Source organism: Pan paniscus, chromosome 22, assembly GCF_029289425.2.
Source record: "Pan paniscus chromosome 22, NHGRI_mPanPan1-v2.0_pri, whole genome shotgun sequence".
In the NCBI taxonomy this organism is placed as follows: domain Eukaryota; kingdom Metazoa; phylum Chordata; class Mammalia; order Primates; family Hominidae; genus Pan; species Pan paniscus.
The window spans coordinates 12,702,862-12,727,860 of NC_073271.2; the positions used below are offsets into that span (position 1 = coordinate 12,702,862).

General features: G+C 36.0%; 1 long non-coding RNA gene across 1 annotated transcript in view; it reads left to right on the forward strand.

Annotated features, from left to right (window-relative positions):
* The window catches only part of LOC134729744 (uncharacterized), a 111,110-nt gene that overhangs the window by 29,342 nt on the left and 56,769 nt on the right, over positions 1 to 24,999 (forward strand). The window contains exon 2 of the long non-coding RNA XR_010111145.1: positions 20,267 to 20,326. This is a non-coding gene — a long non-coding RNA (uncharacterized LOC134729744). The remainder of the gene's footprint in view (positions 1 to 20,266; positions 20,327 to 24,999) is intronic.

A 24,999-nucleotide genomic window follows, 5' to 3' on the forward strand; every position in this document is an offset into this window, starting at 1 on the left:
TGTATATATAAAGAAAGAAAGCTATTATTTCTTTGAAAACTGAGCTTTTGCTTTGGCAAGTCTTGATAAAAGTAAGTCTCTAAGAAGTATTTCCATTGCATAAAGTATGGACAATACAAATGTAAAAGACTACACAAATTATAAAAATTCAGATGTCTGTACTGAAATTTTTTTCTCTAGTGACTAAATTCTCCATTCATTTAAAAATATATTAAATTCAAAATTATTGATGGGACAGTTTATACACAAAAAGCAATAGCAATAAAATTATGCTTGATGGGCACACAGGTAAAGAAAACTTTAACTATATAAATATACACATATATACATATGTCTACATTAATAATATTATTTATTATAGTCTCCATTGTAATAATTGGCTGACCAATCAGCAGACTTGCTGTGTTATAAGGATATATCAGCTGATGTAATAGATAAAACCCCAGCTTCTTAGAGGTTCAGAGCTTGTTCAGATTACAATCCACGCAGTTTGCCTTGGACAGTTTTTTACTCCCTGATTCAAAGAGTGAAGTTCTTTCCATCTTGTAGCTCCACCAATAGCAACTTCCACAGTTGCTATTGAAATATTAGTTCACACATGGGAAAATTTTATGGTCTGGACCTGGAGCAGACCCATATATACTCCACTCTTCAGTGCCCAGCCACATGGCCATACCTTGCTCTGGTGAATCTGGGCAATGTCATCTCTCTGTGTCCCTCATGAGAGCCAGATAACACACGTAGGATAACTTTGGTTGTATGTACAAACCCTGAGCCAGGCACTGTGGAGAGCACTTCTACAACCAGTATACATTTTCTACCCTCTAAATTCTTAGTAGTTATGGAACAGAACTTTCCGTAAGTCAGTGTTAATGCAAGGCTGGATTTATTAGCTTATACAGTAGAGGGATAAAGACTTTCTCATAAGGAGAAACTTTTTGCAAGGGGCAGTATTGGAACAGAGCTTGAAGCATAGGCAGGGACTCGTCATCAGCAGAGATAGAGGCTACAGCATGAAAAGTGACATGACAACAGGAAACTATAAAATGGCCAGAGATGAGATTCTATGATAGGGGCAGAGATAAAGATATCTGAAAGATATTTGTGGACTATCACATGACAGGCCTTAAGTACCCTATTTATAGTTCAGGAGTCACTTCAAAATCTGCAGCAAATGCTTGAGAAAGAAAGCAGTGTTCAGAACAAGTAGAATGGAAAGAAATTAGGAATGGGAGTAGTGCAGAGCAGCTTGAACTAATGCACTGGGAATGGAAACGAGAGAACAGGCAAAACATTTGAGAAAGTCGATTTGAAAAGGCAGATTGTTTGTGTTGGTGAGTAATCCAGAGATTTTGTATTTCACTGACAGAGTGTTCTCAACTGTTAATCCTTGGGAATTATTTGATGAGTTCCAAAGGGCACTAACAGCTAACAGTTGATCTCATTAACTAAGGGTCTGTTAAAACCTGCCAAGGCAAGAATTTTTTCTGGGTTTGACAATGACGTCTCTGAAAGCCTTGAACTTGAAGAGAAGCACAGTAAAAATATCTTCTGTTGTAGCCATAAGTTACCACATTTTGAAAAACAAAACTGAATAATAAATTATATAGGATAGACCATTCCCCCACCTTTTTAAAAACTCATTAAAAAGTCTTTTTTACCTTTGTTTTTCCTTAACCAAAATTATATGGCTCTAGTCTTCATTCTACACTCTCTTCTAGAGTTATGGTCAGGGTATAGATATTTTTGAAATTATGCTGAAAGGTAACATTTCAGAGAGTTTGAAGGCATTATGAGTCTTGATTCTGCTAGACTTCAGTGAAGGAAAAGGTGATATTGGAGTTCTTCTTCAATGGCACGTGTAAGTCTCATCTGCATAATCAAGAATACTGTATTCACACCATAAAGGGCACTCTTGAAATAGGGTTTTGAGGGCCATTCTTTTCTCATTTTTATGATGCAGGGGAAGTATTTAAACGTTTGAGGCGTAAAATAGCCTCTTCTATTCCCATTAGACGTAGCAGCAATTTACCACAATGTAAAACATCAAATAGTGTTGATGTAGAATATGTGAAGTCTCATTTTCAGGTATTTGACTTAAGAATATTTTTCACTGGCAACTGAGACTGTTAGTCCTCCAAGAAGATAGCCTAAGTCTTGCCAAGTTCAAAATGAAAGATCCTCCTCAACTCCGTCAGAGAAGGGGTAACAAAGTTTAGATGACAGCCATGGAGTCATAATTAACATGGAACTTTTAGATTGATCATTTAAATTATTCCAACTTTCAGAAAAATTGTCTTACTCCCCTCAAACATATTATATGCTATGTATAATTGTTAAGCTTAGAATGGCAATTGGAAATATAGTGTAGTAGCAGAATTCAAGTGAAAGTGCATTAATTGTAATAAAAAATTGTATCTAATCATGTGGTTTCCTGTTATAATGGGCAGTAGTATTTATGTGCTCTTTAAACACTTTGATCTAAGGTGTAGGTTTCCTTTCAATAATGGATACATTCCAAAAATATTTAAAAGAGAAGAAAAAGACATATTAAATGTGTTTGAAATTTACTTTTATTATTTCCTACTCGTTGATGGTATTGAGAGAGTGAAGAAAATTTTGATTAAGCAAGAGGAAAAAGGACTAAGTTACCAGAAAATATGGGTTTTAGCTTAGTTTCCCTCCTTATTGGCCATGAAACTTGTCTGAGTTTTTAGTTTTTATCCATCATAACCATTCTATCCACTTCACAGAGTTATTTTGAGGGCCAAATTATTACATGTTTTACATACACAAACAGTGTATAAAATCATTTCCCTTCTGAGGTCACTCCAGTATTTTTATACCATCATGGCTTAACTCCACTGACATAAATCCCATGGCCTATTGTTGTGACTTTCTGATCACTCATGAGTCTGTAGAGGAGTCTTGGTCCTCAGCCTACCGATGAGTCTGTAGAGGAGTCTTGGTCCTCAGTCTACCGATGAGTCTGTAGAGGTGTCTTGGTCCTCAGCCTACCGGTCTCTGCTTTTAACACCTGGGAGAATGATACAATTCCAGCAATTCAGTAAGGTAAAATATTAGGGCAATGACTGAGATTAAAAAAAAGAAAGAAAGAATATAAGTTTTACCCTATAATTGGTTGCTGCCAAAGGATTATTTTTCTACATTACAATTCTTATTACATCACACCACTCTACTTAAAATTATCTGTTAATGTTTTTTCAAGTCTCTTGGTTTTTGATTTTGGCATTTCTTCAAATCTATCTCATGTACTAGAATCTGTGATTTGAGAATTTAGGCTGAAAATGTGTAAAAATCAGGTGCTCTTGTTAAATTTTGTTGAGTTTGAATAGAACCACAACAGAATACTTTTGAGTTTTTTAAAAATAAAGATAAACTCCCACTGATTTTTAAATAGTATGCACTTGGAGGGAAAATTTTTATTTTGTTTTGCTATGCCTCATCACCATTTCTTTTGCTCTGCAGGACAGTACTACAGAAGGACTAAGTATATAGGAAACTTGACTTATTTAAATAAGGCAGTGAAAAAAATAGAATATGGGGAGTAAAACAACCTCTAAAGCTAAGTCTGCATGTATAATAACTGGATAAGTCTTTTAGTGAGTTTATTGGCTAGTAAAATATGCGTAAAATAGAGCAAATTGCATATAGGTATGATTTGAATGGGCTAACATACTTACAATTAATATAAAACATTTCCAGATTAAGAATTATAAGCACACATTAAAATAAGAATAAAGAAACTTTTTCAGGTGTCTTGAAGACCCTGAAGGATTTAGTGAGTCATCAGTGAGACATATTAATAAGGATGAGTATATGTATGATTACCTGTTGGGTTTGTTTTCCTATTGTTTTTTCACTCTAAGTAGTAGCATGTATTTTCTTTTTTCTGTTTGAAATGGAGGTTTGCTCTTGTTGCCCAGGCTGGAGCACAATGGCATGATCTCAGCTCACCGCAACCTCCGCCTCCCAAGTTCAAGTGACTCTCTTACCTCAGCTTCCCAAGTAGCTGGGATTACGGCCATGCGGCATTACGCCGAGCTGATTTTGTATTTTTTTAGTAGAGACAGGTTTTTTCCATGTTGGTCAGGCTGGTCTCAAACTTCCGACCTCAGGTGATCCACCTGCCTCGGTCTCCCAGAGTGCTGGAATTACAGGCTGAGCCACTGCACCTGGCAGGTAGGATGTATTCTCTAGTTCTTTTACAAAAGGAGGATTTTCATTTACCTGCACTTTTTGTTCCCCAAAGAGGGAGTCCTGGAGTCTCTTGGTGTGTATAGAAAGGCTTAAATATTTTAGCCAGTCCTTTGTAACTTTTTCCTTGCTTGTCAAAAGCAGTAATATTGCCATCATTGAGAAATGGTTTCAATGATGGCGACACTTCACAGATAAGAACAAGCTTATTAATCTTAGGAAACTCACAAATGATTATTGAGTCTCCTAGATTGCTAAAAACAAAGAAGAATTAATTTTTTGTCCTGAAGATTTAAGGTAATTGTCCACAGTTTAATAATCACCAGGAAGAGGATAAACTCAATCACAGGAAATACAACGTAGTAGTGAAATTTGTTCAATTACAGAGGAAAGTTCCATCGGAAATGGTGGAAATCCTGGCACTTGGAATAAGCAAAACCAAACAGGACAAAGTACTAAACTACAATTAGTAAGGATCTAATACAGCTCTAAAAAGGAATGCTTCCTATATTGATGATAATTAGTTGATGATAGATTACTGAGCTGAAAACTTGACATTTGATTGCTACTTTTAAGTGTTAGGCAAATTAGGAGGTATGGAAAATTGGACATATCATAGTGTAAATGAATGTATTTTCTCCATGGCAGGATTTGGTTGCTTGTGAACATGTAGCAGATTCTCTAATACTCATAAGGCTCCCTCTTTCCTTTAATACGAAGGATGTAGGAGAAGTTCAGCAAGCACTTATTTGTTAGGTTGAATTCTAAATATGGACACAGTGCAGTCTTAAATTATGTTAGAAAAAGGACATTTGGCTTAGTGAGACACATTAATCATAGTGCAGTCTTAAATAGATCTGAGGACTTACAACAGTGCATAGATATGTCTTTAAATCAGCAGAAATTCAGAAGAACATGGCAGGTTAAAAATGATAGGATGATAACTTGGATTTGATTATGGCAAGATTAACTAAGCAGCTGTTGAGATTGGATAATGATATGTGAGGTTCTCATCACCCTGTAACTTGTTTCCACTAATACAGATTAAGAATGTCTGGAGGAACTATAATTATCTCTGTGGCTTGTGCATAACATAATTATGTTTTGCCAGTGCAAAGCATTTTATTAAGTGGAAAATGATTTTTAAAAAGTTATACAAGTGGCTACAAGAACAAATCAACTAAGAACAGAAACATTGGCACTTCATAATAGTAATGTGAAAAATACTTATCTCTTTTTGTTATATGGAGTTTTCAGAATTTAAAGCCTTGTTTATGTGACAGATACATGAGGGATTATTTCAGTGTTGTTGACCCTCTTACTGAAGTTTGTGCCCCAGGTGTCCAGACCACAAAATAGAAAATGCAATCTTTGTCTGCCTTACATAAATACAGTACTGAGATCAGCTTGTCTTTTAAATGTCTGATTGCTATTTAATTACAAAAAATTTGTCTTTAAACAGAGCACCCAAAAAAACAAAAAAACAGTAAAGAACTCATTTCAGAGCCTTGTAATCCACCCTACCACATAAAAAGAGGGTGATATATCTGACAACTGTCTGTATAATCAGGTTTATTAAGTGATAGTCATTATGCATTTTATAAACACTACCCTAAAATATGTAATGTGAATGTATCTGTTAATCAGAAAAAGCTAACTAAAACTGAATGCAATGTACTCATTTCCATTCTGGTGGCATTCTTACATAAGGATTTTAAAGCAACTGTGATGAGATAGAAAGAGTGTTAAAGCTGTAGTGAACAAATGGGAATTCAAATTCCAGCTCTGAAGTGTTCCGGCTGGCTGAGTTTCTTATACTTTCTGAGCCTCCGTTTATCCAGTAGTAAAATGCAGCGATGAATTTCTACCCCAGTGGGCTGCTGAGAGAATTAAATGAGATAATTTACATGAACAATCTTCTTAGAATATGTTTATTTAATCTGACCTTGAAAAATAATTCACAAAAAATGTGTCAGAGTAAGTTTTCTCTCTTTCATCTCAAAGGAGAGAATATGAAGTAGATTAAGTGACAATTTTGAAAAAAGTTCCACATTTGAAACTTTTATTTATAAAATTGTGAATTTATCTTTAGTTATAGAATAACTTTCCTCTTCCTTTGATCTTTTTAAGCGTAATATTTAGCCCTCTCTTTATTACTCTGAGAGAAGATGAATATTTTAAAAGTATTTATATCACATGTCTAAAAGTATTTCTCAGTTATTTTTTTCTTAAGCTCTTTTTTGAATATTTATAATTTCTTTCCCTTTTATTCTCATATTTCACACCTAGTATTTCTGCTTTCATTTCATTAATCTTTTTTTAATAACTTGGCATCTGGGCCTGTTTTGCAGCTATGTGCAGCAATCTTAAGTACTATGTATAGTTTAGTTTTCAGTCAGTTCCTTGCTCTTACTTTCTGCAAATAAAAACTAGCTTAGCTATGCATGTGATTAACATGGCCCAGGTATTCCTATTACTAGGTCTTTCTATTACTAGGTCTTTCTTTCCTTCTGTGTTATTTAATATAAGGCAAAATAGGACCCTGCCGCTTACCAAGCTTTCAGGATCCTCCATCTCCCATCTTGCACTAATCCCTTCCTATGTCTCTATGAAAAATATATCTCTAAGATGGTGGTTGACAAGAGTGTGAGAGTCAAATGGTAAGGAATATTGCTTGGAAATAAGGCTGAATTAATAATTCCAGAGAAACATTGTGAAATAACTTATAGGTACATAAATTCACTATATTTAGATCTGCCTCATACTTTTAAACCAGCAGCATGATAATTCATAGCATGGACTTATCATCATACCATATATTAAAACATTCCTCTATTGTTGGATGGTTATTTCATTTCCTCTGCTTCATTGTTTTGAACATCCCTATAATAATCACCACTGTATATGCCATTTTTTGCAGAAGTGGAATTCCTAGTTAAAAGTTGAATTTCAAAATTGTTCTTGACAGTTTATACTTCTATCAACAAAGTCTCTAAGTCTTACTATTAAGAGAAAATGCAAGACTTAGAACAATACATTTTATAAATGACATGTATATGAAAAACCATCTATTATGTGAATGTGTCATATAACTTGAATGATATACACTAAACACTTACCTCTGGGGAGGAAAATAAAATTAAGAAAAGGTGGGGAGGGAAAATTTACTTCAAATACATTTGTATTGTTCAGATTTTTTACAGGAAAGATGAGTTTATATACTGCTATGTATATATATATATATATATATATTTTTTTTTTTTTTTTTTTTTTTTTGAGACAGAGTCTCACTCTGTCACCCAGGCTGGAGTGCAGTGGCGCGATCTCGGCTCACTGCAAGCTCCTCCTCCCAGGTTCATGCCATTCTCCTGCCTCAGCCTCCCGAGTAGCTGGGACTACAGGTGCCCTCCACCACGCCCGGCTAATTTTTTTTTGTATTTTTAGTAGAGACGGGGTTTCACTGTGTTAGCCAGGATGGTCTCGATCTCCAGACCTCATGATCCACCCGCCTTGGCCTCCCAAAGTGCTGGGATTACAGATGTGAGCCACCGTGCCCGGCCTACTGCTATGTATTTTTAAAATAAAATTAAAATAGAGACACAAAGGTATTACTATAGTGGTATCAAAGTAAACAGTGTGAAAGCATCCAACCTGAATTTCATAGCTGCAGTGTGATGGCATTTTTATTCAGCTATTTCTAGGCATATTTTAAGGTCTGAGACTCACCATATGCACTATCATGTAAATTTATTTTTATAGGTAAAAACTGTAAAGTAATAAAACGGTCTCAGTTTCCAGAGCAAATCATATCCATCTGTACTGCTGGGTAAATGTAGTTCTGATTCAACCACATGAATAAGATAACACGTGTTTTTGAAAATCACTATTTGCTGAAGATCATAAGCAATTCACATGCTTTGTCTATGGTTAATTTTGGTAATAAGATGCAAGACAGCTCACAGATCTTTAAGCTATATCTAGAAATAGTGCTGATTGAATTTAAGCTGATTATGCAGCTTATTTTGGTCGCTTCCCCTCTTCCTAAATTCTAAAGTTCAGAGTTTAACGTGAAATTGTTTTCTCAAGTTTAGCTCTAGCCAAAGTCCATGAAATGGCTTATGTCTGTCAATAGTTGACCTACTAGATTTGTCCTATGTTGACACTTTGTTCTTTTCATACTAGACTGTGCGTATCATATAGGTATGTTATTTTCAGTGTGCTGTGCTTTAAAATGGGATTAGAAAGTCATGGAGAATTTTTTGAAAATGTTTTGATGTGTTAGTGTTTTTTGGTAGGGTTTTGGGATACATAATTTATTCATTAATGAATTCATTATTCTGTATTTATTCTAGAATGTCATCAGTAATGTATTGAACTACCAATCATGTTAGTGGAGATAACAAGGCAAGACCAGTATAGTGACATTAGAGGCATAAAATCAATGGGTTCTATAAAATATTTGAGTTGCTTTATAAGAACTGTGTATCAACAGGAGTAAAGTCATCAAGAAGAACCTCTTCTACCAGTGCCATCAAGAAAGGGTTCATTTATATGGGGAAGCTCCAACAGAATCTGGATAGACAGAAATGGGATTCTTTTTCACAGGCAGGGATGGAGATATGTTTTAGACATGGAACATTTGAGAGGATAAAAGAAGCATGAAACCACATGTCTGGTACCTGTGACTACTAAGGCATGTAAATAAGGCATGGTGAGAGATGAGAATGAAGGTAAGGTGGTAAAGCAGGAGTAAGATTTTGGAAACCATTAAAAACCATGCCAAAGTTCATGAACATTTTCCTTTAGGCAGTGAAGATCTTTTAAGGGGTTTTCAGCAGGAGAGCAACGGAGCTGTACATTTTGGAAAGAGCACTCTGGCAGAAATGCAGGGGATGAATGGGGAATGCACAATAAGAGGCGTTAAATGATTCCTTCTGGTAATATTGGGACATAAAATAAAGCCTGAATGGTGGGGATAGAGAGGAAAGGATTTGATGCAGTATATGTTAAGGAAGTAGTAGGGTGTGTGTGTGTGTGTGTGTGTGTGTGTGTGTTTTCTTTCTTTCTTTCTTTCTTTTTTTTTTTTTTTTTTTGACAGTTTCACTGTGTTACCCAGGCTGGAGTGCAATGGCACAATCTCAGCTCACTACAAGCTCCACCTCCCAGGTTCAAGCAATTCTCCTGCCTCAGCCTCCAGAGTAGCTGGGATTACAGGTACATGCCACCATGCCTGGCTAATTTTTGTATTTTTAGTAGAGACAGGGTTTCACCATGTTGGTCAGGCTGGTCTCGAACTCCCAGCCTCAGGTGATCCACCTGCCTCAGCCTTCCAATGTGTCGGGATTACAGGCGTGAGCCACCACCCCTGGCCAGAAGTAGTATTAACAAGTCAAAGTCAATGATAAAATTTGGATGATGTGGAAGAGGCGGTAGATTCCCAAACATCTGTCTTGGGTTAATGGGTAGATGGTGATGCTGTTCACCAATAGGAATAGGAAAAGAGGTTTGGGAGCCAAGAGTGAGAAGTGGTTAGTGTTCAGTGTTTAGCTATGTTTTGTTTGGAGTGTATATGTGGCAGCCAGGTGGAGATTCCAAGTATGCAGTTCAATATGTGGGCCCAAAGGTTAGAACACAGGGACGAATTAGAGATGTAGATTTGTTGGTCATTGACGTTTCATAAATGTAATGTTAATATCGCACAAAGCAAAATGTTTAGAGGAGGAAGAATAACATTAGGAATAGCAACCTGCCATATATATATATATGACTTACCAACATAATCCATAGGGTGTCACAATTAGGAGTTTATTAGGGAAGTTTGTGAGACCAGTCTCAGTAACATAGTGGAAGTATAAGTGTAGCACCCACTCAGTGCATAGTAGAATAAAATACAAATGAAAGAGTTAAAATGAACAGGTTCATGTTCTTTTTTGAGGAGCTTAGCTATGTAGGGGAGGGGAGGACATTAACTGGAGGAATTCACAGGGTAGAGGGATGCATTAATTAATTAGACAAGAGACACAAAGGCATTACTAATAGTCTATGGGAAAATAACTGGTGGAGTGAGAGACTGAAAATGTAGAAGAGATAGGAATTACTCACAAGGCACAGATACAGCAACTCTCAACACAATGCAGCAGAAAAAGGGCGAACTGGCTATTCTTATTATTGAGAAAATTGTGGATGATAAAATAGAAATTATGGTATATGAAAGGACAGCCTATTAACCACTTATATAGCAATGTTTTAAACCTACATAGGTAAAATGGCCGAAATGGTAGTCTTTCTTCCAAATCTCTTTCCCTCCACCATATGCTAGACACACCCTTTTAATAAACAGCACCACAGTCTACCTTGTTGCTTCAGCTGAAGACCTGAGTTGTCCTTGATTCTCTTTTCCACAGTTTATTCTCCAGACATCTCAACTTCCTATGTTCCTGTCAATTTCTACTACTGCATTCTAATTGAAAGTATAGTTACGTTATCCCCAGACTACAAGAGTAGCCTAACTTTTCTCTCTGCTTATCTAGAGCCACCCCGGCCCCACTCTTCCATCTGTTCTCCACTTACCAGCCACAATAATATCATAAAAAAGTAAACCAAGTCATGTCACCCTCTGGTTCAAACTCTTCAATAATGCATAGTGGGCATGTGGTAAATTATGACTATTATAATCATAATTAGAATTTTCCTTTCTCTTTCTCTTTCTCTTTTGGTTTTCTCTTTACCTTCATTTAACTCTATAGTAGCAAAGACATTTAAAAATTGGCCAATCTATTCTAAACATATGATTACTGGTAGATTTATAGAAAACATATTCAGCACTAATGTGACTTATTTCTGTCATAAACATTTGACTCCTTGCTGTTGCCTTATTTGAAAATGACAAATGACAAATAAGTAAAACAGTGTTTCTGTTACTTGTGTTTTATTTGACCCCTCAATTCCCAGTAATAAGTAAGATAATACTTTAAACAATCTTTGACATTTTTTTTCTAATTAGATGACAAGCAATCTCAATGCATGCACCATGTGTTTCAAGGATATAAATTAGAGTGAATACTTTAAAAAAATAGAATAAAAGCAGGACACACTGATATTTGACATTTTTGAAAATCTCGAATCTCACAACCCTGATTTTTATAATGACAGTGATTAGGAAAAAAAAGCATAATGTAAGACAATAAGCTCTGAGATTTTTCTTAGAAATGTACTAAATTTGATTCTAGGAGGAGAAGGCACTTGAGAAGAGCCTGTTGAAGTCTCATCTGCTGGAGAAAATTTACTCCAAGAAAATAGGATGAAAGTGTCAAAGACAATAGTTACAAGCCTTGGTGGTGCAATTGATTATGATCTTTTAATGGTATAATTCTGAAACAATGACACAGATAGTGTCTTTATATGATGGAGCTGGTCCCTAGAAGCAGAAGGCACAGTTTTCAAGTTCAGAAATTTCTAATTAATATAATCTATATGGTGAATTACATATATATGTAATAATATGTAATATAAGGTTCTGTAATATATGTAAGGAGTTTTATTTTATGATATATACCATAAAATGTTCCTTATGTCCTAAGTGTATGACAAAGAATAAAACACTTCATATCATAGCTATGACATTGTGGAAAAGACACAGAACTAGTAGTAAAGGAGCATGAACCAGATTCCATTCTATCAATCACTGACTATGTGCCTGGGTTTATCTCCTCTTTAAAACATAGAGAATGATTCTCCTCAGGCGTTCTCTGATGGGTCCATTCTATGAGCTGATTCTTTTTGGTGAAATCAGTCACTAATTCAGTATCCTGAATGCCATATTAAGGAGGTTTAGAGAAAATCTGAAAGGTAACTATGCTAAAACAGAGGCATTTCTAAGTGAATCAAGTTGGTAGTCACATTCAGAGGCTTTGGACTCGGTCACAAGGAAGCCTAACCAATAATCACTTCACACTGAGTAACCATTCTACATATCTTTCTGTTGTTATAATTTTAGGAACAACTGTAATTTTAGGCAAAACTTGGCAACTTGGCCTTATGTTTAGTAAATTATTTTGGGCTCTTTGTTTTCCAGATTTCAACTGATGTTTTTATAGTGACAAAACCATCCCAATTTGCCTCATGTGAAAGTCATTCTAAAATAATTAATATCCAAAGTCATTAAGATAATGCAACTAAACAGGAATGTAGTTACTTATATCTTATTGGTAGGGAGCATAAAAATGTAGGCACGAGAAAGGTGTTTTAGTGATCTAAAGATCCAATCTGTTATTTTTAAACTATGCCATTCTATTTTGCAAATGCCTACTATAAGCAGAACAACTGAACTCACTGCCAAATATGAAAGAGTAGTTAAGAAATGATTTGCAGAATGGATCTCAAGGTCTTTATTTTGCTCTTGCATGTGGAATCTATTTGCTCATTTGCACGTGTGGAAATTTTAATCTCTACAGCATGTTTTTAAGCGTCACACTGAGCCTGGAAGTTAACACAGAATCAGATCAGTAAGTAAATAAAACATATCTTTGAAAACATGAAATGGAAAAAAGTACTTGTTTTTTGAAAGTTTTATCTTTGCACAAAATGTCTATCTACATGTCAAAGATATTCAGATGTTCAGCTAAGCACTTTGTAGGTCAAATATATTTAAGAGGTTTTTAAAGAAAGAATATTCGTTGGAAACTAGGCTTGGCTCATAATACCACTGCATTCTGAACTCTTGGCATCTTGGTTAAACTTTCATTCTATATTAATTATACGGATGGAAGAGTTTATTCAATACTTTAATGAACCAAGATTATTAGAATTAAGCTTCATGAAATCAGATTCTTTATCTATCATGTTCATTACTGATTCCCCAGTGCTCAGTTAGATGCTTGGAATATATTACAGTTTTAATAAATATATTTCAAAATAATGCCATGGAAAGAGGCATAAAATAAAGCTTTGAGACTTAGCCTGGCCATAGCACTGCTTCTAAGCTTAGATCTTAGCCAAGCCATTTCTCTTTCCTTGAGTTTCATTTTCCTCATCTTCTAAAAATAAGGATTTTTTTAAATTGATGAGAGTTCTCTGGTCTTATAAAAGTACTTGACAATTATTATACCATGTCTGAAATAACGTGCTAATCACAATCTTAAAATAAATATATTTCCAGAGGTGATATAATTGCCAAACATACAAATTAGCTCACCTAGTATATAGACTCAAAAAGTTCAGAATGTAGATTTCCTCTGATCACACTTGAAGATTATAGTGCAATTTTCTCCTACAGAAAGTTTGTGAAGTACCATTAAAAATGATGAGTGTAGGTTGTGGGGAAGATAGCCAAATAAGAACACCTCTGGTTTGCAGCTCCCAGCTAGATCAACACAGAAGGCGGGTGTTTCCTTCATTTCCAACTGACATACCTGGCTCATCTCATTGGGACTGATTAGACAGTGGGTGCAGCCTATGGAGGGCGAACCAAAGCAGAGTGGGGCGTTGTCTTACCAAGGAAGCACAAAAGGTCGGGAACTCCCTCCCCTAGCCAAGGGAAGCTGTGAGGGACTGTGCCGTGAGGAATGATGCATTCTGGCCCACATACCCACAGACCAGGAGACTCCTTCAGGTGCCTATACCACCAGGGCCTTGTGCTTCAAACATGAAACTGGGCGGCTGGTTGGGCAGACACTGAGCTAGCTGCAGGAGTTTTTTTTCATACCCCAGTGGTGTCTGAAATGCTAGCAAAGAGAACTGTTCACTCTCCTGGAAAGGGGGCTAAAGCCAGGGAACCAAGTTGCCTTGCTCAGCAGATCCCACTCCACAAAGCCCAGCAAGCTAAGATCCACTGGCTTGAAATTCTCGCTGCCAGCACAGCAGTCTGAAGTCGACCTGGGACACTCGAGCTTGGTGGAAGGAGGGGCATCTGCTCCTACTGAGGCTTGAGTAGGCAGTTTTCTCCTCACAGTGTAAACAAAGCCACAGAGAAGCTTGAACTGGGCGGAACCTACTGCAGCTGGGCAAAGCCACTGTAGCCAGACTGCCTCTCTACATTCTTCCTCTCTGGGCAGGGCATCTTTGAAAGAAAGGCAGCAGCCACAGTCAGGGGCTTATAGATAAAATTCCCATCTCCCTGGGACAGAGCACCTGGGGGAAGGGGCGGCTGTGGGCGCAGCTTCAAAAGACTTAAACGTTCCTTCCTGCCAGCTCTGAAGAGAGCAGAGGATCTCTTAACACAGCACTCAAGCTCTGCTAAGGGACAGACTTCCTCCTCAAGTGGGTCCCTGATCTCCATGCCTCTTGACTGGGAGACACCTCCCAGGAGGGGTCGACAGATACCTCATACAGGAGAGCTCCAGCTGGCATCTGGCAGGTGACCCTCTGGGACGAAACTTCCAGAGGAAGGAGCAGACAGTAATCTTTGCTGTTCTGCAGCCTCCACTGGTGATACCAAGGCAAATAGGGTCTGGGGTGGACCTCTAGCAAACTCCAGCAGACCTACAGCAGAGGGGTCTGACTGTTGGAAGGAAAACTAACATACAGAAAGGAATAGCATCAAAATCAACAAAAAGGACGTCCACACCCAAACACCATTTAAAGATCACCAACATCAAAGACCAAAGGTAGATAAATCCACGAAGGTGAGGAAAATCCAGCACAAAAAGGCTGAAAATGCTAAAAACCAGAACGCCTCTTCTCCTCCAAAGGATCATAACTTCTCATCAGCAAGGGAACAAAACTGCACAAAACTGGATGAGTTTGATGAATTGACAGAGGTAGGCTTCAGAAGGTGTCTGATAACAAACTGCTCCGAAATAAAGGAGCATGTTCTAACCCAACGCAAGGAAGCTAAGAACCTTGAAAAAAGGTTAAATGAATTGCTAACTAGAATAACCAGTTTAGAGAAGAACATAAGTGACCTCATGGAGCTGAAAAACAGCACAAGAACTTCGTGAAGCATACACAAGTATCAATAGCTGAATCGATTGAGTGGAAAAAAGAATATCAGAGATTGAAGATCGACTTAATGAAATAAAGCAGGAAGACAAGATTAGAGTAAAAAGAATGAAAAGGAATGAACAAAGCCTCCAAGAAATATGGAACTATGTGAAAAGACCAAACCTACGTTTGATTGACGTACCTGAAAGTGACAGGGAGAATGGAACCAAGTTGGAAAAAACTCTTCAGTATATTATCCAGGAGAACTTTCCCCACCTAGCAAGACAGGCCAACATTCAAACTGAGGAAATACAGAAAACACCACTAAGATACTCTTCGAAAAGAGCAACCCCAAGACACATAATCATCCGATTCACAAAGGTTGAAATGAAGGAGAAAATGTTAAGGGCAGCCAGAGAAAAAGGTCAAGTTACCCACAAAGGGAAGCACATCAGACTAACAGTGGGTCTCTCTGCAGAAACCCTAGAAGCCAGAAGAAAGTGGGTGCCAATATCTGGCCTTCTTAAAGAAAAGAATTTTCAACCCAGAATTTCATATCCAGCCAAACTAAGCTTCATAAGCGAAGGAGAAATAAAATTCTTTAAAGACAAGCAAATGCTGAGAGATTTTGTCACCACCAGGCCTGCCTTAGAAGAGCTCCTGAAGGAAGCACTAAATATGGAAAGGAAAAACTGGTACCAGCCACTGCAAAAACATACCAAATTGTAAAGACAATTGATACTATGAAGAAACTGCATCAACTAATGGGCATAAAAACCAGCCAGCATCATAATGACAGGATCAAAATCACACATAACAATATTAACCTTAAATGTAAATGGGCTAAATGCCCCAATTAAAAGACACAGACTGGCAAATTGGATAAAAAGTAAAGACCCATTGGTGTGCTGTATCGAGGAGACACATCTCACGTGCAAAGACACACATGGGCTCAAAATAAATGGATGGAGGAATATTTACCAAACAAATGGAAAGCAAAAAAAAAAAAAAAAAAAAAAAAGCAAGGGTTGCAATCCTAGTCTCTGATAAAACAGACTTTAAACCAACAAAGACAAAAAAAGACAAAGAAGGACATTACATAATGGTAAAGGGATCAATGCAACAAGACAAGCTAACTATCCTAAATATATAAGCACCCAATACAGGAGCACCCAGATTCATAAAGGAAGTTTTTAGAGACCCACAAGGAGACTTTTACTCCAACACAATAATAGTGGGAGACTTTAACACCCACTGTCAATATTAGACAGATCAACGAGACAGAAAATTAACAAGGACATTCAAGCCTTGAACTCAGCTCTGGACCAAGCAAACCTAATAGACATTTACAGAAGTCTCTACTCCAAATCAGTAGAATGTACATTTTCTCAGCACATTGCACTTATTCTAAAATTGACCACATAATTGGAAGTAAAACACTCCTCAGCAAATGCAAAAGAATGAAAATCAAAACAAATAGTCTCTCAGTCCACAACACAATCAAATTAGAACTCAGGATTAAGAAACTCACTCAAAACCGCACAACTACATGGAAACTGAGCAACCTTCTCCTCAATGACTACTGTGTAAATAATGAAATTAAGGCAGAAATACACAAGCTTTTTGAAACCAATGAGAACAAAGACACAATGTACCAGAATCTCTGGGACACAGCTAAAGCAGTGTTTACAGGGAAATTTATAGCACTAAATGCCCACAGGGGAAAGCAGGAAAGATCTAAAATCAACACCCTAACATCACAATTAAAAGAACTAGAGAAGCAAGAGCAAACAAATTCAAAAGCTAGAAGAAGACAAGAAATAACTAAGATCAGAGCAGAACTGAAGAAGATAGAGACACGAAAAAGCCTTAAAAAATCAATAAACACACGAGCTGGTGTTTTGAAAAGATTAATAAAATAGTAGACCCCTAGCCAGAGTAATAAAGAAGAAAAGAGAGAAGAATCAGATAGACACAATAAAAAATGATAAAGGAGATATCATCATTTATCCCACAGGAATACAAACTACCATCAGAGAATACTATAAACACCTTTACGTAAATAAACTAGAAAATCTAGAAAAAATGGATAAATTCCTGGACACATACACCCTCTCAAGACTAAACAAGGAAGAAGTCAAATCACTGAATAGACCAATAACAAGCTCTGAAAGTGAGGCAGTAATTAATACCCTACCAATCAAAAGAGCCCAGGACCAGAAGGATTCACAGCCAAATTCTACCAGAGGTACAAAGAGGAGCTGGTTCCATCCCTTCTGAAACTATTTCAAACAATAGAAAAAGAGGGACTCTTCCCTAACTCATTTTATGAGGTCAGCATCATCCTGATAACAAAACCTGGCAGAGACACAACAAAAAGAAAAGAAAATTTCAGGCCAATATCCCTGATGAACATCGATGCAAAAATCCTTAATAAAATACTGCCAAACCGAATCCAGCAGCACATCAAAAAGCTCATCCACCACAATCAAGTTGGCTTCATCCTTGGCATACAAGGCTGGTTCAACATATGCAAATCAATGATGAAAAACACATGATTATCTCAACAGATGCAGAAAAGGCCTTTGATAAAATTCAACACCCCTTCATGCTAAAAACTCTCAATAAACTAGGTAGTGATGGAACATATCTCAAAAAAATAAGAGCTATTTGTGACAAACCCACAGCTAATATACTGAATGGGTCAAAGCTGGAAGCATTCCCTTTGAAAACTGGCACAAGACAAGGATGCCCTCGTGCTCAAAATAATATTGGAAGTTCTGGGCAGAGCAATCAGGCCAGAGAAAGAAATGAAGGATATTCAAATAGGAAGAGAGGAAGTCAAATTGTCCCTGTTTGCAGATGACATGATTGTATATTTAGAATAACTCATCGTCTCAGTACAAAGTCTCCTTAAGCAAATAAACAACTTCAGCAAAGTGTCAGGATACAAAATCCATGTGCAAAAATTACAAGCATTCCTATACACCAATAATAGACAAACACAGAGCCAAATTATGCGTGAACTCCCATTCACAATTGCTACAAAAGGAATAAAATACCTAGGAATCCAACTTACAAGGGATGTGAAGGACCTCTTCAAGGAGAACTACAAAGCACTGTTCAAGGAAGTAAGAGAGGACACAAACAAATGGAAAAACATTCCATGCTCATGGATAGGAAGACCCAATATCATGGAAATGGCCATAGAGCCCAAAGTAATTTATAGATTCGATGCTATTCCTATCAAGCTACCATTGACTTTCTTTGCAGAATTAGAAAAAAAACTACTTTAAATTTCATATTGAACCCAAAAGGAGCCTGCATAGCCCAGCCAATCCTAAGCAAAAAGAACAAAGCTGGAGGCATCACCCTACCTGGCTTCAAAATATACTACAAGGCTACAATAACCAAAACAGCATGGTACTGGTACCAAATAGACCAATGGAACAGGACAGAGGCCTCAGAAATAATGCCACCCATCTACAACCATCTGATCTTTGACAAACCTGACAAAAACAAGCAGTGGGAAAAGGATTCCCTATTTAATAAATGGTGTTGGGAAAATCAGCTAGCCCTATGCAGAAAACTGAAACTGGATCCCTTCCTTACACCTTGTACAAAAATTAACTCAAGATGGATTAAGGACTTAAACATAAGACCTAAAACCATAAAAACCTTAGAAGAAAACCTAGGCAATACCACTCAGGACATAGGCATGGGTAAAGACTTCATGACTAAAACACCAAATGTAATAGCAATAAAAGCCTAAATTGACAATTGGGATCTCATTAAACTAAAGAGCTGCTGCACAGCAAAATAAACTATCTTCAGAGTGAACAGGCAACGTACAAAATGGGAGAAAATTTTTGCAATCTATCCATCTGACAGAGGGCTAATATCCAGAATCTACAAAGAATTTAAACAAATTTACAAGAAAAAAAAACAACCCCATTAAAAAGTGGGTGAAGAATATGAACAGACACTTCTCAAAAGAAGACATTTATGCAGCCAACAAACATATGGAAAAAACCTCATCATCACTGGTCATTAGAGAAATGCAAATTAAAACCACAATGAGATACCATCTCATGCCAGTTAGAATGGTGATCATTGAAATGTCAGGAAACAGCAGATGCTGGAAAGGATGTGGAGAAATAGGAATGCTTTTACACTGTTGGTGAGAGTGTAAATTAGGTCAACCATTGTGGAAGACAGTGTGGCGATTCCTGAAGGATGTAGAACCAGAAATACCATTTCACCCAGCAATCCCATTACTGGGTATATTCCTGAAGGATTATAAATCATTCTACTATAATTCTGCACATACACTCGTATGTTTATTGCAGCACTATTCATAATAGCAAAGACTTGGAACCAACCCAAATGCCCATCAATGATATACTGGATAAAGAAAATGTGGCACATATACACCATGGAATACTATGCAGCCATAAAAAAGGATGAGTTCACGTCCTTTGCAGGGACATGGATGAATCTAGAAACCATCATTCTCAGCAGACTAACACAGGAATAGAAAACCAAACACCACATGTTCTCACTCGTAAGTGGGAGTGGAACAATGAGAACACATGGACACAGGGAAGGGGACATCACACACCGGGGCCTGTTGGGGCGTGGGGGTGCTAGGGGAGGGATAGCATTAGGAGAAATAAATGTACATAGGTTTCACAAACCACTATGGCACATGTACACCTGTGTAATAAACCTGCACGTTCTGCACGTGTATCCCAGAACTTAAAATATAATAAAAAAAATTATGAGCATAATGGTACAGTCTCTCTATTTTGTTTAAGGGGAGTATCAAGTCAGAGTTTAGAATGAATTATTTCTTTTAACTGCACAGTGTGATTCGTGAAGGTCAGAGTTGAGGTTCAGTGCAGTCAGGCTGGAAAGGTAGCTCCTGGCAATAAGAAGAGTGTGTGAATAAATAAAAGATGTGAGCTGTTTCCTAAGTTTACTTAATATTCAGATTAAATGAAAATTATGAGCCTGAATGTAGGAGTCTGGAATGGATATGAGTCAAAGATCACATGGAATTAATTTATTATAAAATGATATACAAAATAGGTTTAATTAATCTTCCTCAATCATTCTTATTTTTCAGATCTTCAGGAATTTTACTGGGATAATTATCCAAATAAATTGCAAGCATTCTATCCAAATGGTAAGCAGAACATCTTATTATGTAACTATATTTGTTTATCCGTAATTAATATAACTTTCTGAGTATTGAAATGAGAAACTTGATTTACTCTTCTTCACTCATGTTTTAATTTTTTTATAAGAAAAACTAGAATCACTGAAGAATTTCTTTTTATTTTATTTAAAAATTATAATCCTGAGATGCAAATATATGCCATGTAAGCCTGGGAACTATTTAATCACTTTACTCTAAAATCTGGTAAAAGGTAAAATTTCTGAAAATAGGTGACTGGCAAACATTTTGTAAACAATATATAAGAAGAATTGTATATCAAAATATACACATAAAACTATCTTTTCAGATAATTATGTATCATTTATTTTCTTATAGCAAAATTATAAAAATACAACCTATAGCCTTCCATAGATACATAATTAACTATGTTTTGAAATGATATCCAATTCAGTACCCTCATACATTTGAAACTTTGATAAGCTGGTCTATCTTCACTTTGGGGATCATCTTCATTAAGAGTTTGTTTTCTCAAGTTTTGAGGTAGGATACATGAAGTCATTCTTCTTCTTTATAATTATGTGGCAGGAACTATCTCCCTGAAAACTTTATGCTTAAGTTTTTGACAATCACACTGTCAGTCAGATGGTGCAAAGTCTTTTAATACTGTTTAATATAAGGGAGTTGTCTAAAATACAGATAGTTCTCCATCTGAGCTCATGACCCAAGCAATGTGCTTCAAAATTGCATTTATTGTATTTTTCTTATTACAAATGATACTATGTTCATAATGGATAGATAAATTAGATACACATAAATACAATTAAAAAGCATATTCTCACCACCTAATGTAACCTGTTAACCTTTTGTATAAATTGGTGAATGGTTTCAGTATATGAACACACAACCTACTGTAAAAATTCAAGAAATGAGTGTGATGATGATGTAAAATGCAGGTTCGCCTCCTCTGTCCCCACTTCCTCTGCAGCTTGGGTATAAATGCCTGCTCCACCACCTGTTCTCTGTGTGAACTTTGGCAAATCCTTTACACTCTCTGGGCTGTCCTTTCTCATCTGCAAAATGGAGCTAATAATACATACCTAGCTGAAGGGGTTGTCTTGAGGATGAAATATGTTGATACAAGTTAGGTGTATAGAACAGTGCCTAGCTCATAAGTGTTAGATATTACAAAATGACCTATTGTATTTGAATTATTTTTTAGAATTGTTAAGATGTGCATATTTTGTATACTTATATCTCATTTAGCTCTTTATTAATGGCAATTATTCTTCAGTTAGTTATTTTGTGGTTCCAGATAGAATATCATATTTTCTAAAAACAATAACAATTTTAGATACTTTTATTTTTTTCCTTTTTAGCATCATACTTTTTTCAATTTTGAGTTCACTACTTGTTGCCTTGGCTATGTCTTTCAGCGCAACATGAAATAACTGAATAATTCTTTGTTCTTTCTGATTTTATTAGGAATTACTTTCATGATTATAATTTGAGTACTGTGTTGACTATTTGTATAAGTTTTATTCTTTTTCTTAAGAAGTAATTATATTCTTAATTAACTATATTTGAAGATCAGAAGTTCCTGTTGATGTTCTATAAATCTCAATTAAATATAAATTAATGTTTTAAAATCTGTTGAGAAGATGACTTGGTTCTCCTCTCTAGGTCAGCAGATTTGCTAATATTATGTTACTCTTGCATAGCTGGAAGCTTACTTTTATTACATACCTTAGCTCAATTCCTTTTTGTTTACTTGAGAATTCTAAAGAATATTCCAAAGAAAGAATGATATATACTATTTTTTATTGCTTGATATCTATGTGGTACTATTAAGGATGTTATATCCACATTGAACTTCACAATATTTTCTGTGGAGTTACATATATGTAAAGATTACAAATAAAATAAAAACCTTGCTGGTAGAATATTCACACCACAGAATCTATTTTGGAGGTGAAATTTAGAAAAAAATGTTTTATTAATTGTTCTTTGAATTTTGTAGGAATTCTACTTTCATTGAGTTAATTTCTAGTCTGACATTTAAAAAGTATTGCTCATTTTGTTAAGTTTTTCATTTTACTGCCACATATTTATACACTATAGTCTTTTGGTTTGCAAAGTTATTGTTGAATAGGTTTGATAGACTCCTCATCATTTCTAATTTTTATGTGTTATTCTTCATTTTTCACTGATATTGTATGTCAGAAGTTTCCCTGTTTTATAGCTTCTCTCAAAAAGCCAAAAGTGGAATTATGTACTTGTTTGATGTATTTATCTTCCTGATTTATTAATTCTGCTTAATACCTAGTGTGTGTATATATATATATATGTATGTATATAAACACATACATATATATGTATGTATATACACACATACATATATATATATGTATGTATATACACACATACACACACACACATATATATATTTATTTATTATTTTTTTGAGACGAGGTCTTGCTCTGTCGCCCAGATTGGAGTGCAGTGGCGCAATCTCAGCTCACTACAACTTTCACCTCCCAGGTTCAAGCAATTCTCATGGTGCCTCAGCTTCCTTGGTAGCTGAGACTGCAGACGTGTACCATCATGCCTGGCTAATTTTTGTATTTTTAGTAGAGATGGGGTTTTGCCATGTTGGCCAGGCTAGTCTCAAACTCCTGACCTCATGTGATCTGCACAGGTTGGTGCATCAAAATGCTGAGATTACAGACATGAGCCATCATGGCTGTCCAAAACCTAGTCTATTTCTAATGCCATTTTTTAAATTCTGAGATTTATTTCTATGAAAATATTTCTAAGTGTATCAGGTTGTATACACCAGGGTTTGAATATGATTGATTTTTAAAATGTTTTGGAAATATTTGAAAACAGTATGTAATCCTTGTCATAGACTTATTTGGATATAGTTCTATCAGTTCAGCACAATTCATCATAATATTCAAATTTCGTCTTCTTATATTCTATTTGCTGGACAGAGATGAGGCTAGTTTGTGCAAATACTTAAAATGCCCAAGTGATCCATTTGGATTTATACAGTAGGCATAAAACTGTTGAATATAAGCTGGTGAGTTATATGAGTAGACCCTATATAGGAAGATGAATCTTTGAGGGTATGAAAGATCAACTACAGTGGGGTACAACTAAGGCCAAATATAAGATTTAAGGATCTGTTTATTTCAGCATTTCTACTTTTAGGAATCTGACCTTAGATATATCTTCCAGTCTTTGAAGGAAGCGTTTAGTGTTCTTAATCTTTCCCAAGGCAATTCCCGCCATCTTCTACTTTTCCTTCATCCAGTCCATTTCCTCCATCAGCTTCCCTTCTCAGTCCTTTTGTGGCCTTCTGTGACATTAACTTCTTAAATGTAAAATATAATGACTTTCTTGTCTCATGAATTTTATCCCCCACTTTTATTTTTAGAAACTTTGATATAGCTTGTAAAAGCCAAGACAAATTTCTACCAGAATTAGAGATATGGCATTCATCCAGCCAGCCATCAAACATTTTTGAAAACCAACTATCTGCTAGGCACCATGCTAAGAGGTAGAAAAAGCTGCCTCCCTACAAGAGATAGAACCTTTAACCTCCATACGAAAGAGCTCTTAATCTTTTGCTTGAATTCTCCAAAGTTCAGCATCTCCAACTGACATTAATATATTTTTGATTCGACGATCTGAAGACAACCAAAACTTTAATGAGCTCAGTCTTTATCCCTAACCTACCTCTCCTACTATTTCCTATCCTGGTTGATGGCTGATATTAATCTATGCTAGAAACTTAATAGGCTGTCAATATATAATCTTTATTTAATTAATATTTTATGCTATATTTTTACTCTGTCCTATCCTGAACCAAACTTCATAAAAGTCCTATTGATCACATCTTTACATTTATCCCAAACTTCTCTTTACCTCTGTATTTATTACCTCAGTTTTAGGACCACAACATATGCTTTTTGATTTTTTATAAACCACTAATTATTTTTATATCCCTACCTCTTTTGTCCGTCAGCTGCACTCCTACCAGAATTTGCGTATTATCATGACAGTCACCCATTGAAAAGTTTTTATGATTTTCATTTGCTTAGAGGAAAAAACCAAAATCCTCAGGATGCATTCAGTTTTCTTCACAACCCAGTACCAAGTTTATCTCTTCTCAATTTATTCCCTTTCTCCATCTCCATCATCCTCATTCCCCTGAATTTCATCACGTCTAATTAATGTGCATTATGGCTTCTTCATACTTAGACCATGTTCTGACACATAGTGGGTATTCAACCAATGTTTGCTGGTCATTATTTTGAAAAGGCAAAGGGCTAGATTAAGCAGGAGCATATGATCAATCACCTGAGTGGGTCAGACTGAGAAGACAGTTTAGTTGTTTAGTTGATAACTTATTGGAACTCTTGAAGTTTTATATTAGAATACCATGGAAATGGAATTCATAAATACAACTTAGAAATGACCTAGTCCAAGCTATGTTTCCTGAATGTTGAGACCTGAAGTATCAGGGACTTGTTCAGAATAATAGTTGCAGCTGTTTAATACTATGAGATTTACTGCTCCCGAATCTGTGGCAACTGAGGTAAACAATGGTTTGAGTCCTGAGTAGGAATTTAAGAGACATGATGAACTGTAACTATTATTGATAGAAGTAGATTATT